Genomic DNA, 16400 nt, shown 5'->3' on the forward strand with positions numbered 1-16400 from the left:
AAATGGAAAGTTCCTAGATATGTACCTTTAGGGTTGCATATTCTTAAGAGTAAAGAGAAAGGTGTAGAAAGACTCATACTAGGTTTTTAACATTGATTACCTCTTGGGAATGGGATTGATTAGAGAAATAGATGAGATGATAGTTTTTACTTTATAAGAAAGGTATGTATGACAAGTTTCAATTATCACTTTAAACTAAGTGATATTTTAATATGATTTAAAACTTTTGTTTATCCCACAAATCTACTGAACACTTTCTGTATAGGAGGTGCCACACTATATATCCTAGGATGTATACAAGGTCCCAATACAAGGTTCTATTCCTTTGAGGTTGCTATCCAGTTGAAGACTTAAACATGTGCATGAAACTATCACATTAGAGAATAGTTTAAGTACTATGTTATTTGAGTAATATAGATATATATGCAATTAGAATTCAAGGAGAGGATGAAATTATTTGCGGTTAGAGTGATTAGGAAAGCATTGGAGAGGGGCTAGCTTTCAAAAAAGATGGGTCTCCATTAACACATGAATGAATAAAGAAAACAGTATATATATATAATACTCTATTGTATGTGTATATATATATACACACATATATACATATACATATATGTATATATACACACAATGGAGTATGATTCAGTCATAAAGAAGAATGAAATCCTGTCATTTGCTGGAAAATGGATGGAAGTGGAGGACATGTTAATCAAAATTAGCCAGATGCAGAAAGACAAGTATTGTATGTTCTCTCATATATAGAAATTCAAGAAAAGAAAAGATGACCTGAAAGTACAAGACTCTTAGAGTCTGGATAAGGGTAAGGGGATGAGAGGGAGGCAGCAGAGGGTAAGAGAGGATAGAAGAAAGGGTGAGCATGATTAAAGGATGATATATGTATATCACATATATATAAGGAATGTGTATATCATATATAGATATGGAAATGTCACAGTGAAACTCCTTAATTTCTGTCATTAGTATGAGTTAATTTTTTAAAAGTTCTGAAAATGAAGGAGTTAATAAAGTGAAATTGTTATTAAAAGATTAAGAACAGGCACGCCCTACCGAGGTCCCCAGTCTTGCAGAAGATGCCAAATCACTCCGCTGCAGACAGGCAGGTCTGCCCACACCCTACCAAGGTCCCAAGTGGCACGGAACACTCTGAATCAGCCCGCTGCAGACAGGCAGGTCTGTGCATGCCCTACCTAGGTCCTGAGTCACGCGGAAGACGCCGAATCACCCCGCTGCAGACAGGCAGCCACCTGATTCCACACTACAAAGACACAGAGGACACTAGACCACCAGACCAAGGTACTGAGTCCCGCTGCTCCCGGCCCAGAGGTAGGGGCTTCTGAGCAGCCATCCCACTGCTCCTGGTCGAGAGGAACGGGCTTCCCGCCCACCATCCCTCCCGCTGCTCCCAGCCCAGAGGAAAGGGCTTTTGGGCCACCTCCTGTCCCGCTGCTCCTGGCCCATAGGAAGGGGATTCTGGGCCACCATCCCAATCACCACTCCCGGCCCAGAGGTAGGGGCTTCTGAGCCAGCATCCCACTGCTCCTGGTCCAGAGGAAGGGGCTTCCCGGCCACCATCACTCCCGCTGCTTCCAGCCCACAGGAAACTCCTTTTGGCCCACCCTCGCTACCACTGCTCCCGGCCCCTGTCCCACCTCTCCCACCTCAGAGGAGGTAATCCGTGCAGGCACTAATGGCCCCCGCCCAAGTCAAAATGAGAAAACACATAAATAAGTCTCAAAACTAGACTTCCAGATCACCTACAGCAACTCCAAAGGGAAATGAGATGGAATACTCTGCTACTCAACCACCTGGACCCACTGAACTGGCAACCAAAGGGGATATGGAAGAAATGAAATCAGAAATAATTTCTCAGATAACAGGAGAAATTGTACTCCTAGTGCAAGACATGATTAATAAATCTAGAGAGGAGCTCAGGAACATGATGGAATCCCAACATAAGAAACAAATGGAATCCATAAAACAGATGCAAATAGATTTTCAGGACATGAAAAACTCCATGGAAAGTCTACACAGCAGAATGAGCTAATGTGAGGACAGAATTTCAGATATAGAAGATAAGATTGCAATTAGTGACCAGGAAAAGAAAAATTGCTTCGAAATTATAAGGGAACATGAGAAATCAATCCAGCAGCTGCTAGATGATGCAAAGAAGAATAACATAAGACTGATTGGGCTCAATGAAGAAACAGGAGAGAGTGGAGATGACATAAAAAATCTCTTCACAGAAATAATGGCAGAAAACTTCCCAAGCAAGGAAAAAGAGCTCGACATACAGATAAGTGAGGCATATAGGACTCCAAATAGCCTTGATCAAAAAAAATCTACACATAGGCATATAATTGTTAATATTCCAGAAACTCAACAGAAGAACAAAGTTCTCCAAGCAGTCAGAGAAAAGAAACAAATCACATACAAAGGAAAGCCCATCAGAATCACAGCAGACTTCTCAACACAAACCATCAAGGCAAGAAGAGCTTGGAGTGACATATTCCAAGCCCTAAAAGAGAACAGCCTTCAACCCAGATTGATGTACCCTGCAAAACTATCTTTCAAAATGGATGGAGAAATAAGATACTCTCATGACAAAGAGCACCTTAGGAACTTCTTGAATACCAAAGCAGCACTCCAAAGAATTTTACACAATGTCCTAGGAAGAGACATTGAGGATCACAACCCCAGGAAGCAAAGCAGAATGAACCCATCTGGCAAGACAAGAAATTAAATGTAAAGGGGGAGAACCCAACAAAAAGAAAAAGTCATGGCAATGACAAGTCAATATGTTTCAGTTATAACCATCAATGTTAATGGTCTCAATTCACCAATCAAAAGAAATAGACTGGCAGAATGGGTCAAGAAGCAAAATCGAACAATATGCTGCATACAAGAAACACACTTAATTCTAAAGGAAACTCATAGACTGAAAGTTAAAGGGTGGAAAACAATACTCCATGCAACATTAACCCCCAAAAAAGCAGAAGTAGCTATCCTCTTTGCAGATCAAGTAGATTTCAAACCAACACTGATTAAGAGAGACGGAGAAGGACACTACATCCTTGTAAAGGGAAGAATCCAAGAGGAAGAGATGACAATCATAAATATCTATGCACCAAACACTAGTGCACCCAACTATATAAAACAAATACTAACGGACATGAAAAGTCATATATGCACTAATACAATTGTAGTGGGGGACCTCAACACCCCACTGTCACAAATAGATAGATCAACTAGATTAAAATAAAGAAATGAAATACTAGAACTCCATCAAACTCTTGAACTAATGAACTTAACAGATGTTAACAGAGTCTTCCACCCCACAAAATCAGAATACACATTCTTCTCAGCTGCACATGGGACATTCTCAAAAATAGACCACATACTCACAAATAGAACATGTTTAAGTAAGTGCAAAGGAATTGAAGTTATCCCCTGTATATTATCAGATCATAGTGCAATGAAATTGGAGATCCATAGCAAAAGAAACTCAAAAAATTTCATAAACATGTGGAAATTGAACAACACACTTCTGAATAACCAATGGGTCACAGAGGAAATTAAAGAAGAAATCAGACAGTTCCTTCAATTAAATGACAATGACAATACAACATATCGGAATCTATGGGACACAATGAAAGCAGTCTTACAAGGGAAATTCATAGCAGTGAATACGCATATTAGGAAAACAGAATAAGCTCAATAAAACAACCTGATGCTGAACCTCAAGCTTCTAGAAAAAGAAGAGCAGGACAACCTCAAAGCTCATACAAGGGAGGAAATTATAAAGATCAGAGGAGAAATCAATGCAATGGAGACTAAGAGAACAATACAAAAAATCAATGAATCCAAGAGTTGGTTCTTTGAAAGAATCAACAAATTTGACAAACCTTTAGCCAACCTTGTCAGAAAAAGGAAGGAAAGGCCCAAATCCATGCAATTAGGAATGAAAAGGGTGAAATGACAACAGACCCAGCAGAAATCCAGAGGATCATCAATACCTACTTCCAGAACCTATACGCCAATAAGATGGACAACACAGAAGAAATGGACAGATTCCTAGATACATATGAATTACCAAAGTTGAAGGAAGAAGACCTAAAAATTCTGAACAACCCAATATCAATCAATGAAATTGAAAATGTAATTAAAAACTTATCAACTAAGAAAAGCCCAGGCCCTGATGGCTTCACTGCTGAATTCTACAAGACATTTAGAGAGGAACTGCTGCCACTACTGTTTAAACTCTTCAATGAAATTGAAAGGGAAGCAATACTCCCAAATTCATTCCTGGAAGCAAGCATCACCTTGATCCCCAAAGCAGAGAAAGACCCAACTGAAAAAGACAACTATAGGCCAATCTCACTAATGAACATAGATGCAAAAATCCTGAATAAGATAATGGCAAACAGAATGCAGAAGATCATCAAGAAGATCATACACCCTGATCAAGTGGGATTCATCCCAGGGATGCAGGGATGGTTCAATATACACAAATCAATCAGTGTAATACACTATATCAATAGAGCCAAGGACAAAAAACATATGATTATCTCCATAATTGCAGAAAAAGCATTTGACAAAATCCAACATGCATTTATGATAAAAGCCCTACAAAAAATTGGAATAGATGGTCTCTACCTCAAACTGATAGAAGCTGTCTATGAAAAAGCAACAACCAATATCATACTAAATGGTCAAAAACTGAAATCCTCCACACTCAAATCAGGAACAAGACAAGGATGTCCACTATCATCACTCTTGTTCAATATAGTTCTGGAAACATTAGCCATGGCAATTAGACAAGAGAAAGAAATAAAAGGAATAAAGATAGGTAATGAAGTCAAATTGTCATTATTTGCAGATGACATGATGCTCTATATAGAAGACCCCAAGAACTCCACTAAAAGTCTTCTAGACTTAATAACCCAATTCTGTCAATTAACTGGTTACAAGGTCAACACACAAAAATCAATAGCTTTCCTCTACACCAATGACAGACTCACCGAGAGAGAAATAGGTCAAATAATTCCTTTTACAATGGCATCCAAGAAACTGAAATACCTAGGAATCAACCTAACAAAAGAAATCAAAGACCTCTTCTCTGAAAACTATGGCCCTCTGAAAAGAGAGATTGAAGATGATATCAGAAAATGGACAGACATCCCCTGCTCCTGGGTAGGAAGGATTAATATAGTGAAAATGGCCATACTTCTAAAATTGCAATATAGATTTAATGCAATTCCAATTGAGATCCCAGCAGCATACTTCATGGACCTTGAGAAAACAATCCAAAAATGCATTTGGAACAAGAAGAGACCCAGAATAGCAAAAGCAATTCTAGGTAACAGAGACATGGCAGGGGGTATCACAATCCCCAACCTGCATCTCTACTACAAAGCTACTGTGATAAAAACAACATGATACTGGCAAAGAATCAGACTTGAGGACCAGTGGAACAGATTAGAAGATGCAGAAACAACTCCAGACACTCTCAGCCATCTCATCGTCGATAAAGGAGCCAAACACCCTCATTGGAAGAAAGATAGCCTCTTTAATATATGGTGCTGGAAAAAGTGACTTTCAACTTGCCAAAGATTAAAACTAGAGCCGTATTTCTCACCATGCACTAAACTAAAATCAAAATGGATTCAAGATCTAAATATTAAAATAGAAACTCTGAACCAGTTGGAACACAGGTTAGGTAGAACCCTTGAAGACACTGGTGTAGGAAAAGATTTTATGAACAAAACCTCAGTTGCCCGTGAACTAGCACAAACAATCAACAAGTGGGATCTCTTCTTATTAAAAGGCTTCTGCACAGCAAGAGGAACCACCAGCAATGTGAAGAGACAACCCCCAATGGGGGAAAAAATCTTCACCTGCTCTTCCTCAGTCAAAGGCCTACTATGTTGAATTTATAAAGAACTTAAAAAGATCAGACCTCCCAAATTTGAATCCTAATCTGAAAATGGGCATCTGAAATGAACAGACATTTCTCAGACAAAGAAGTAGACATACCAAGTAAATACATTAAAAAATGTTCAACATCACTGGTCATTCAAAAGATGCAAATGAAAACAATGCTGAGATTTCACCTCCCTCCAGAAAGAATAGCTGCTATCATGAAATCAACCAATAACAAATGCTGGTGGGGCTGTGGGGAAAGAGGAACCCTGCTCCACTGCTGGTGGGAGTGTAGACTGATGCAAGCACTGTGGAAATCAGTATGGAGATACCTCAAAGAACTAGGACTGGAAGTCCCATTTGACCTTGCTATTCCACTGCTGGGGATCTTCCCCAAAGAGTTAAAAGAATCATACCACAGTGATATATGTGCGCCCATGTTCATAGCAGTGCAGTTTGTAATAGCTAAAACTTGGAAACAGCCCAAATGCCCATCAACTGGAGACTGGATAAAGAAAATGTGGTGTTGTTATAAAATGGAGTACTACTCAGCCATAAAAAATGAGAAATTAGAGACATTTATAGCTAAGTGGATGCACATTGAGGCCATACTCTTAAGTGAAATAAATCGGACACACATGAATAAATTCCGAATAGTTTCTCTGGTGTGAGAAACTGAAAGTGTAAATAAGGACTAAATGTATAATAGGTAATGTGAAATAGGAAGAAAAGGGGCAAAGGGGAAGGAAGTGGGAGGGCTAGGGGAAAGGATAGAAGGGAATGAGATTAATATGAGAAAATGGAAAAATAGGAACAAAATCTTTGTAAATAGGGAGGAGTGGAGGGGTTGAAGGGAGGGCTGGGCAAGGGTGAAAAAGAAGAACCAAGAGAGACTATGTAAAAGTGCAAATTTCCAATGATGAATGTCATTATATTGTATACCTACTATGTACCAATGATTAGAATGAATAATCGATAATGCAAAATGGGAAGAAAAGGTCCAAAGGGGTAGGGGTAGTGGGAGGGGCAGGGGAAAGGAAAGAAGGGAATGGAAAAATGATGAGAAATGGAAAAAATGGAAATAAAGTCTTTGTAAATAGGGAAGGGTGGAGGGGGTGAAGGGAGGACTAGGAATGGAGAAAAAATAAGAACCAAGATGCATTATGTAAAGGTACAATTCCCAATGAGAAATGTAATTGTGTTGTATAACTACAATGTACCAATAAAAGAATTTAATTTAAAAAAATGGAGTACTACTCAGCCATAAAAAATGAGAAATTAGAGACATTTATAGCTAAATAGGTGCACATTGAGGCGATAATCTTAAGTGAAATAAATAGGACACGCATGTGTAAATACTGAATAGTTTCTCTAGTGTGAGAAAATGAGAGTGTCAATGAGGACTAAAAGGTATAATAGGTAATGTGAAATAGGAAGAAAATGTGCAAAGGGGAAGGGGAAGTGGGAGGGGTAGGAAAAACGAAAGAAGGCAATGGCATTAATATGAGGAAATGGAAAAATGGAAACAAAGTCTTTGTAAATAGGGAGGGATGGAGGGGTTGAAGGGAGGGCAGGGGAATGGGGAAAAATAAGAACCAAGAGAGATTATGTAAAGGTGCAAATTTCCAATGATGTATGTCATTATATTGTATACCTAAAATGTACCAATAAAATTAATTTAAAAATTAAAAAAAAATTAAAAATTAAAAATTTAAAAAGATTAAGAATAAGGTAGGACTCAATAAATGAATAGAGTTAATTTTGTTTGTTAAAATGAACATCATAACTGTAATCCTTATGTGCATATATTATATATTGAGATTTTTATAGAGGTTGATTCGTTCTATATATATAATGTTTTACAAATTTATTTTTAAAATACTATGGGTATATTTGTGTGTAAATATGTATGTGCATCTACATTTTTTTTAATAGTTATATAGAATTCCATTGTATATGTGGTTATGTAATGAACTAAAATTTCATTGGTGGTTCTTTAGATTTTTTTTGACTTTATTTCTATTACAAGTGGGGTTGCCAAAACATTCACTTATTATTACAAAGTTACTATTGTATAGCTATTTTTATACATTAGAGTGTCTTTTTTTCAGTAGAAAACAATCTTTTTTAAAAAAATTAACTTTATTGATAAATTTTTGGTCTACATTATGATGACATTGATCATTGTGAATTTGTACTTGTACAGGATATATCTTGATTCTTATTTCTTCCCATTTCCCTTCCCTCCATTCCACCCCTCCACCCTATCAATTTACAAAAGCTTTGTTTCCATTTTTTTCTTTTCTCATATCTTTTCTTTCCATTCTTTCCTTTCCCCTGGCTCACCTACCCCCCCTTCCTCTGCGAACCTTTGTTTCCTATTTCACACTATTATACATTTTAGTCCTCATTTACACTTTCAGTTTCTCACACCAGAGAAACTATTCGGTATTTATATGTGTGTCTTATTTATTTCACTTAAGCATATGGCCTCAATGTGCATCCATTTAGCTATAAATGTCTCTAGTTTATCATTACTTATGGCTCAGTAGTACTCAATATTATTTAAAAAAAACCTCATATCTTCTTTATCCAGTAACCAGTTAATGGCCTTTGGGCTGTTTCCAAGATTTAGCTATTACAAGCTGTGTTGCTATAAACATGAGAGTGCACATGTCACTGTGGTATGATGCTTTTAATTCTTTTGGGAACATATCCAGCAGGGGAATAGCTGGGTCAAATGGGACCTCTAATTCTAGTATTTTGAGAAATCTCCACACTGATTTCCACACTGGTTGCACCCATCTATACTCCCAACCGAAAGTGGAGCAGTGTTCCTTTTTTACCACATCCCCACCAGCATTAGTTATTGGTTGATTTCTTGATAGCAGCCATTTTTAGAGTGAGGTGAAATCTTGGCATTATTTTCATTTGCGTTTCCCACATGACCAGTGATGTTGAACATTTTTTCATGTGTTCATTTCCTATTTCTACTTCTTTATCTGAGAAATGTTTGTTCATTTCAGATACCCATTTTAGTATTGGATCTTTAAATTTGGGAGGTCTAATTTTTTAAGTTCTTTATATATTCTAGATAGTAGACCTTTTTCTGAGGAACAGCTGGTAAAATTTTTTTCCACATTGTAGGTTGTCTCTTCACACTGTTGGTGGTTTCTCTTGCTGTGCAGAAGCTTTTTAACAAGATAAGATCACAATTATTGATTCTTTGTGCTAGTTCATGTGCAACTGAGGTTTTGTTCATGAAATCTTTTCCTACACCAGTGTCTTCAAGAGTTCTACCTAACATCTCTTACAGCCGGTTTAGTGTTTCTGTTTTAATATTTAGATGTTTGATCCATTTTGATTTTAGTTTAGTGCATGGTGAGAACTATGGGCCTGCTTTTAATCTCTGGCAAGTTGAAACCCAGTTCTTCCTGAACCATTTATTAAAGAGGCTATCTTTTCTCCAGTGAGGGTGGTTGCACCTTGTCAAAGATGAGGTGGCTGAGTATGTCTGGAGTTGTTTCTGCTTCTTCTAATCAGTTCCATTGATCCTCTGGTCTCTTTCTTTGCCAGTGCCATTCTGTTTTTATCACAGTAGCTTTGTAGTATAGTTTCATGTTCAGGATTCTGATACACCCTGCCTTGTCTTTGTTGCCTAGAATTGCTTTTGCTATTCTAGGTCTCTTCTGGTTTCAAATGAATTTTTGGATTGTTTTCTCTAGTTTGGTAAATAGGCTGTTGGAATTTCAATTGGGATTGCATTGAACCTATATAGCAGTTTTGGAAGTATGCCCATTATCACTATATTGTATCTTCCTACCCAGGAACAAGGGATGTCTTTCCATTTTCTTATATCCTCTTCAAACTGTTTTTTTAGAGTGCTGTAGTTTGCAAAGTATAGCTCTTTTTCTTCCTTCATTAGATTGATTCCTAGATATTTCATTTTTTGGATGCTATTTTAAAGGAATTGTTTCCCTAATTTCTCTCTCAGTGTGTCTGTTATTTGTGTATAACAAGGCTATTGTTTTTGAGTGTTGACCTTGTATCCAGGTACTGTACTGAATCTGTCAATTAGCTCTAGAAGTTTTTTGGTGGAGATTTTTCAGGCTTGTATGTAAAGTATCATATCATCAGCAAATAATGACAGTTTAATTTCTTACTTTCCTATCTTTATTCCTTTAATTTCTTTGTCTTTTATAATTGACGTGGCTAATGTTTCCAGAACTATATTGAACAAGAATGGTAATAGAGGGGAGCCTTGTCTTGCTCCTGTTTTTAGCATGAAAGTTTTCAGTTTTTGACCATTTAGTATGATGTTGGCTGTTTTTTTTTTTGCTTAAATTCTTTTATTGTTACATTTTAAGGATACAATACACTTACTTTTATCATTGGGTGCTTGTACCTGTACATGATGTATCTTGGTTCTTATTTTTTCCCTATTTCCCTATTATCCTTAACCCTTCCACCCTTCCCTATTTACATAGAGTTCATTTCCATTTTTTTTTTCATTTCTCATTATTTTTCCTTTCCCTTATTTCCTTTCCCCATCTCCTCCCACCACCCCTACCCCTTTGGACCTTTTCCTATTTCAAAGAATCAATTATTAGTTATTAATCCTTTTAATTCTTATTTACACTCTCGGCTCTTTGTTTCTCATAGCCTTAAACAGATTGAGATAAAGACCTTCTGTTCCAATTTTCTGTGGAGTTTTAATCATAAATGGTTTTTGGATTTTGTCCAATGCTTTTTCTGCATCTATTGAGATGATCATATGGCTTTTGTCCTTGACTCTGTTAATATAGTGTATTACATTTATTGATTTACATATGTTGAAACATCCTTGCATCTGTGGGATATATCTGACTTGGTCATGGTGTATGATCTTTTTGCTCTGTATTCTGTTTGCCAGTATGTTGTTGAGGATTTTTGCATCTATGTTCATTAGGGAGATTGTCCTGTAGTTCTCTTTTTGGGTTGGGTCTTTTCCTGGTTTTGGAATCAAAGTAACACTTGCTTCGAGGAATGAATTTGGCAGTATTGCTTCCCTTTCAATTTCCTTGATGAGTTTAAAGCGTGATGACCATAGTTTTTCTTTAAGTGTCTTGTAGAATTCAGCAGTGAAGCTATCAGGACCTGGGCTTTTCTTTGTTGGTAAATTTTAAAATGTATTTCAATTTCACTCATTGTAATTGGGATGTTTAGAATTTCTATATCTTCTTCATTTAACTTTGGCAATTCATATGTATCTAGGAAACTGTCCACTTCTTCTGTGTTTTCCATTTTATTAGAGACCAGGTTCTTGAAGTAGGTATTGATGATCCTCTGGATTTATGCTGGTTTTGTTGTGACTTGAACCTCTTTCTTTCTTAATTGCATGGATTTGAGCCTTTTCTTTCCTTTTTCTGATAAGGTTTGCTTAAGGTTTATCAATTTTATTTATTCTTTCAAAAAACCAACTCTGATTCATTGATTTTTTGTATTGTTCTCTTAGTCTCCATTGCATAGATTTCTGCTCTGATCTTTATAATTTCTCTCTTGTACGAGCTTTGGCTTTGGTATGCTCTTCTTTTTTCTAGTAACTTGAGGTTCTGCATTAGGTTGTTTATTTGATTTCTCTCTGTTTTCCTAATATGAGAGTTCACTGCTATGAATTTCCCTCATAGAACTGTTTTCATTGTGTCCCATAGATTCCTGTATGTTGTACTGGCATTATCATTTACTTGTAGAAACTGTCTCGTTTCTTTAATTTCCTCTGTGACCCATTGGTTTTTCAGGAGCGTGTTATTCAATTTCCATATTTTTTGTGGGTTTTTTGCAGATTCTAATGTTATTGATCTCCAATTCTATTGCATTATGATCTCATAATATACAGGGGATAACTTAAATTCTTTTACATTTACTTAGACATGTCCCATGAGCTAGCATGTGGTCTATTTTGGAGAATGACCTGTGCACAGCCAAAAACAATTTATATTCTGATTTTATGGGATGAAACACTCTGTAAACATCAATTAAGTCCATTTGTTCAATAGCTTGGTTTAGTTATAGAATTTAGTTTTTAATTTTTTTGTCTAGATGATCTGTCTATTTGTGATAGTGGGGTATTGAGTTCCCCCACTCCAATTGTATTAGTCTTATCTGGTTTTTCATGTCCATTAATAATCGTTTTGTATAGTTGGGGGCATTCGTATTTGGTGCCTATATATTTATGATTCTCTTCTCTTCCTCTTGGATTGTTCCCTTCACAAGGATGTAGTGACCATGTTTGTCTCTCTTAATTAGTTTTGGTTTGAAATCAACTTTGTCTGCAAATAAGATTGCTATGCCTGCTTTTTTCTGGGTTACTGTCATATGGAGAACTGTTTTCCATCCTTTTACTTTCAGTCTATGAATTTCTTTTTGAATTTGGTATGTTTCTTATATACAGCATATTGTTGGATTTTGCTTCTTAAGCCATTCTGGCAGTCTATTTCTTTTGATTGGTGAATTGAGACCATTAATATTGATAGTTATAATTGATATTGATTCATCTTTGTCCTGATGTTATACTGTTGTTGGCTCTTTAATTGGTATTTTTCCCCCTTTCCCTTTAGTATCTTGCCTTGCCCTGTGGCTTCCCTCTGTTGGGCCTCATGGAGTTGTGAATTTCATTGTCTTCTTTAGGATACTGCTTAGAATTGTTCAGAGTGCTGGTTTGGTGTTCATGGAATTTCTCAGGTGTTCTTTGTCGTGGAAGTATCTAATTTCCCTATCGATTTTGAAAGATAATTTTGTAGGCTACAACACTTTAGGCTGGAAGTTATTTTCTTTTAGGGCTTGAAATACTTCACTCCAGGCTCTCCTTGACTTGAGGGTTTGTGTTGAGAAGTCTGCTGTGATTCTGATGGGCTCCTTTGTAGGTGATTTCTTTTCCCTGTCTGTAGGATTTTATTCTTCTGTTGGGTTTCTGGGATCTTGACTATTATGTCTAGGTGTTGATTTTTTTTATCATGGCTAGTTGAAGTTCTATATGCCTCACTTGTCTGTATGTCCAATTCTGTACCCCCATCTGGGAAGTATTCTACTATTACTTCTGTGAACAGTTTTTTTTAATGTCAATTGTACTTTCTCCTGTTTTTTCATGGACTCCTATCAGTCTTATATTATTCTTCTTTGCATCATCTAGAAGCTGCTGAATTGATTTCTCATGGTACCTTTAAGAAATCTCTGTTTTCATGGTCACTAACCACAATCCTTTCTTCTCTATCTGATATTCTATCTTCACATTCCCTTATTCTGCTCTGAGTACTTTCAATGGAGTTTTTAATGTCCTGAATATCTGTTTGAATCTGTTTCATGGTTTCCATATCTTTTTTCCTCTGGTCATTCATGGCTTCCAGCATATTTCTGAGCTCATCTATATATTTTTTTATCTATTTCTGTTGTAGAGCCTCTAATCATGTCTTTCACTCTGCTCCCCATCTCTGTAGTTATCTGGGAAATCATTTCTGTTTTGAACTTTTCTAGAGCCTCATTCATCTGTTTTGTTACTTTCTGTGCTACTAGTTCAGGGTGTCCAGGAGATTGATTACCAGACTTTTCCACCTCGCTTACCCCAGAATTTGCCTTTAGTGGTGTGGAAGTCTGAGTTTGTGCCTTGCTTAAATGTCTTCTCATTTTTGTTTTTGGTACTGTCCTTGGTTTAATTCCTGTGTTGATACTTCAAAATTGCTTATTGTAAGTATCTTTCTTGCTTGTAGTTAGAACACTTATGGAATGATTGCTTCTCAGAAGTGTCTTCCAAATATAGCTGGTGTTTAGATTTTGATTCTCTAATGACTGAGGCTATCTCATTTTCATTATACCAGGATGGACAACTGATTAGATCAGTCACAACTCTTTAGCCCAAGTGATACAATCAGTAACATTATTGCATCAAGTACAACTTAGAAAATGACAATTTGTGGTAATTATTAATCTCTCACCTTTAACTGTGTGAATTTAATCAAAATCGGGGACCAACCCAACATATGTTTATAGTGAATAAACTCTTCAATATAGCAATTTTACCCTTCAGGATGTGGAGTTAGAAGGAGTTGGGGAGGTAGGGATGGATAGATAGAAGGACAGTGGAAGGTTAGCAGTGAGGCTAGAGGACACAGGCAAGAGAAGGAAAAAGAGAAGAAAAGAAAAAATCTAAATTAGTGCCAGAACAGGAACAAAAATGGAGATGAAGAACAATGTGTGACAGCAAGAGAGTGAGTGAGATAGAGAAGAAAAGGGAAAAAAAAAGAAAAGAAAGAAGAGAAAAATAAAATGTGAAAACAGTAGAAAAATAAATTAAAATAAAAAATAAGAGCAACAAAAATAATAATAATTTTGAAAATGCCAAATAAAAAATAAAAATGAAAGGCCTCCTTCAGTGTATGTCTCTCCTGTCACAATAGACTATGTGGGCAGCAGTGTGCAGTTATAAGTCAATGAGTCTCAGTAAGCCAGTCACAGACTTGTGAGATTCAGGTTGATTTCTGGCTGCAAGTCCCAAGTTGAGCTCCCTGACCTCCTGCAAGGTTGAATTCTGCAAATCTGTTCTGCAGGTTCCAGCTGCCCTTCCCCAGAAGATTGTCCAGGTTCTGATGGGAGGTGATAATCCCTCCAACTTACCAAGTATGGTGGTCTGGTGTGCCTTTATTGCAGAGATTCTCTTCCCTTCCAGTGGGCTTCAGTTTTCATCAAGAAGCCTGAAAGAGGGCCTCTATCTGTTATTCACTTCTGCTCTATCTACTGGAGCTCATGACAATGGCTTTTATGCCCTCCTGTGCCTTTGTCCAGTAGAACGAGATAGCAGCACAGCCAGGAGGCCAGATCCCAGGGGGTGGGGTGGGGGCTGCAGGTGCTGCTGTGGCTAAACTGGTCACTGTGAGTGTGGCAAAGGGTCCTCATGGTCACCGGTGGGTGTGGCGTGGGTTGGATGCAGTGGGGCTCCAGGCGTCCAGGGACCTCTCTGTCCGCCTTTCTCAGATGGTCGCTTTCTAAGCATACTTTCTCATGGGTGCAAAACTGGTTGTTGAATATGGATGGTTACAGAGTCACACATAGTGTGGGGGTTGGCTAGAATAGGACAGCCACCTGTGTTCTTTCCTCATGGATTTGGTACCATTATTAGACTGGGTTGGCACAATCAGAAACTGAAAATGTTGATTCCAATTGCTGCTTCCAATTGACTCCTTGAGGCTGAACCTTATTCTGTTGTCTTTCAGTATCATAACCCAGTGGGACAAGGCTACCTAGACAGAATTATAATAGGAGTTATCAAGTTGGCAACCTAAAATAGGAATTTGATGCTTGACTGGCATTCAGAAGCTTTCCTATATAGGTAATTTCCAGATGATTAAAGTGAGCCAAGACGTAGAAACCAATAAATCGTATCAAGGTGAAGTTTAGGAATGTGCATTTTCACAAGTAAGTGAGTAGACTGAAATTCAGGCATATGGGTCTTGTGTGGAGGTCAGGACTGTCAGAAATTCAAAAATTTAAGTAGTTTAAGATCAAGAGCCAGTTATATCAACACAGAGGCAATTCCTGTAATAAGTCAGTGATTATTGAGGGTACAACATGGAACTGAGTGGCAGTAGCTCTTGATCTATGAATATGGTCAAGGAAGTAGCTAAATATATATTCTCATCTAGCTAGGGGAGGATTAGAGAGGTTGGGTTCAGATAGAATCCTAAGTCCCATGCAAGTTGTGCTGGAATGAGAACCCTAATATAACAGCAATATAATGAAAATGATAATAATAGAATGATGTTATTTATTAAACATTTAATAAGACGGCATGCTTCATTTCATTTCATCCTTATAGCAATCCTGTGTGTAAGTACTATTAATATTCCTATTTTTACCATTAGAAGAAAGGAGTCTCAGAAACCTTGAGTAATTTTCCTCAAGATCACTCAGCAAATAACTTGCAAAGACATGATTCAAAGGGCCTACAGGACTTCTAATTAGTAATATATAAAATTCATCAACCCCACAGGACCACCTAACCTCCTAAGAAATGAAGGTCTTTGTGAATAGGAAGGAAGACAACAGCACTGGAGCATAGTAGAGGTGCATGGTAATGTGGCTAACTTACATAATTCTTCTGACTCTCTTTGCTGCTCTTTTTCTTGAAACTAACCTAACAGTGTTTCAGTTGACTCTGATGGTCAACTTGTCCCATTTTCTGGGATCTTTCTCCTTGCCTAGTATTATCCTGGGCCACCAAGGATTATCTTTCCCATGTGGTTTCATTAAAAGGGAAATAGATAAGAAGGTAATATTCAACTTCATTAGATTATACCTAACTCTGAGACATTATTTCTTCATGTAATTATTTCCTTCATTACTGTACCATATTTTGAAACCCTTTTTCCTTGGCTAATTATAGACATGATTGAAAACAATGCTCCAGCGATGTTGTCTTCTAGATTCTATCA

Source organism: Heterocephalus glaber, unplaced genomic scaffold, assembly GCF_053883595.1.
Source record: "Heterocephalus glaber isolate CG9 unplaced genomic scaffold, H.glaber_assembly_v1.0 deba00001730, whole genome shotgun sequence".
Taxonomy (NCBI): Eukaryota; Metazoa; Chordata; class Mammalia; order Rodentia; family Bathyergidae; genus Heterocephalus; species Heterocephalus glaber.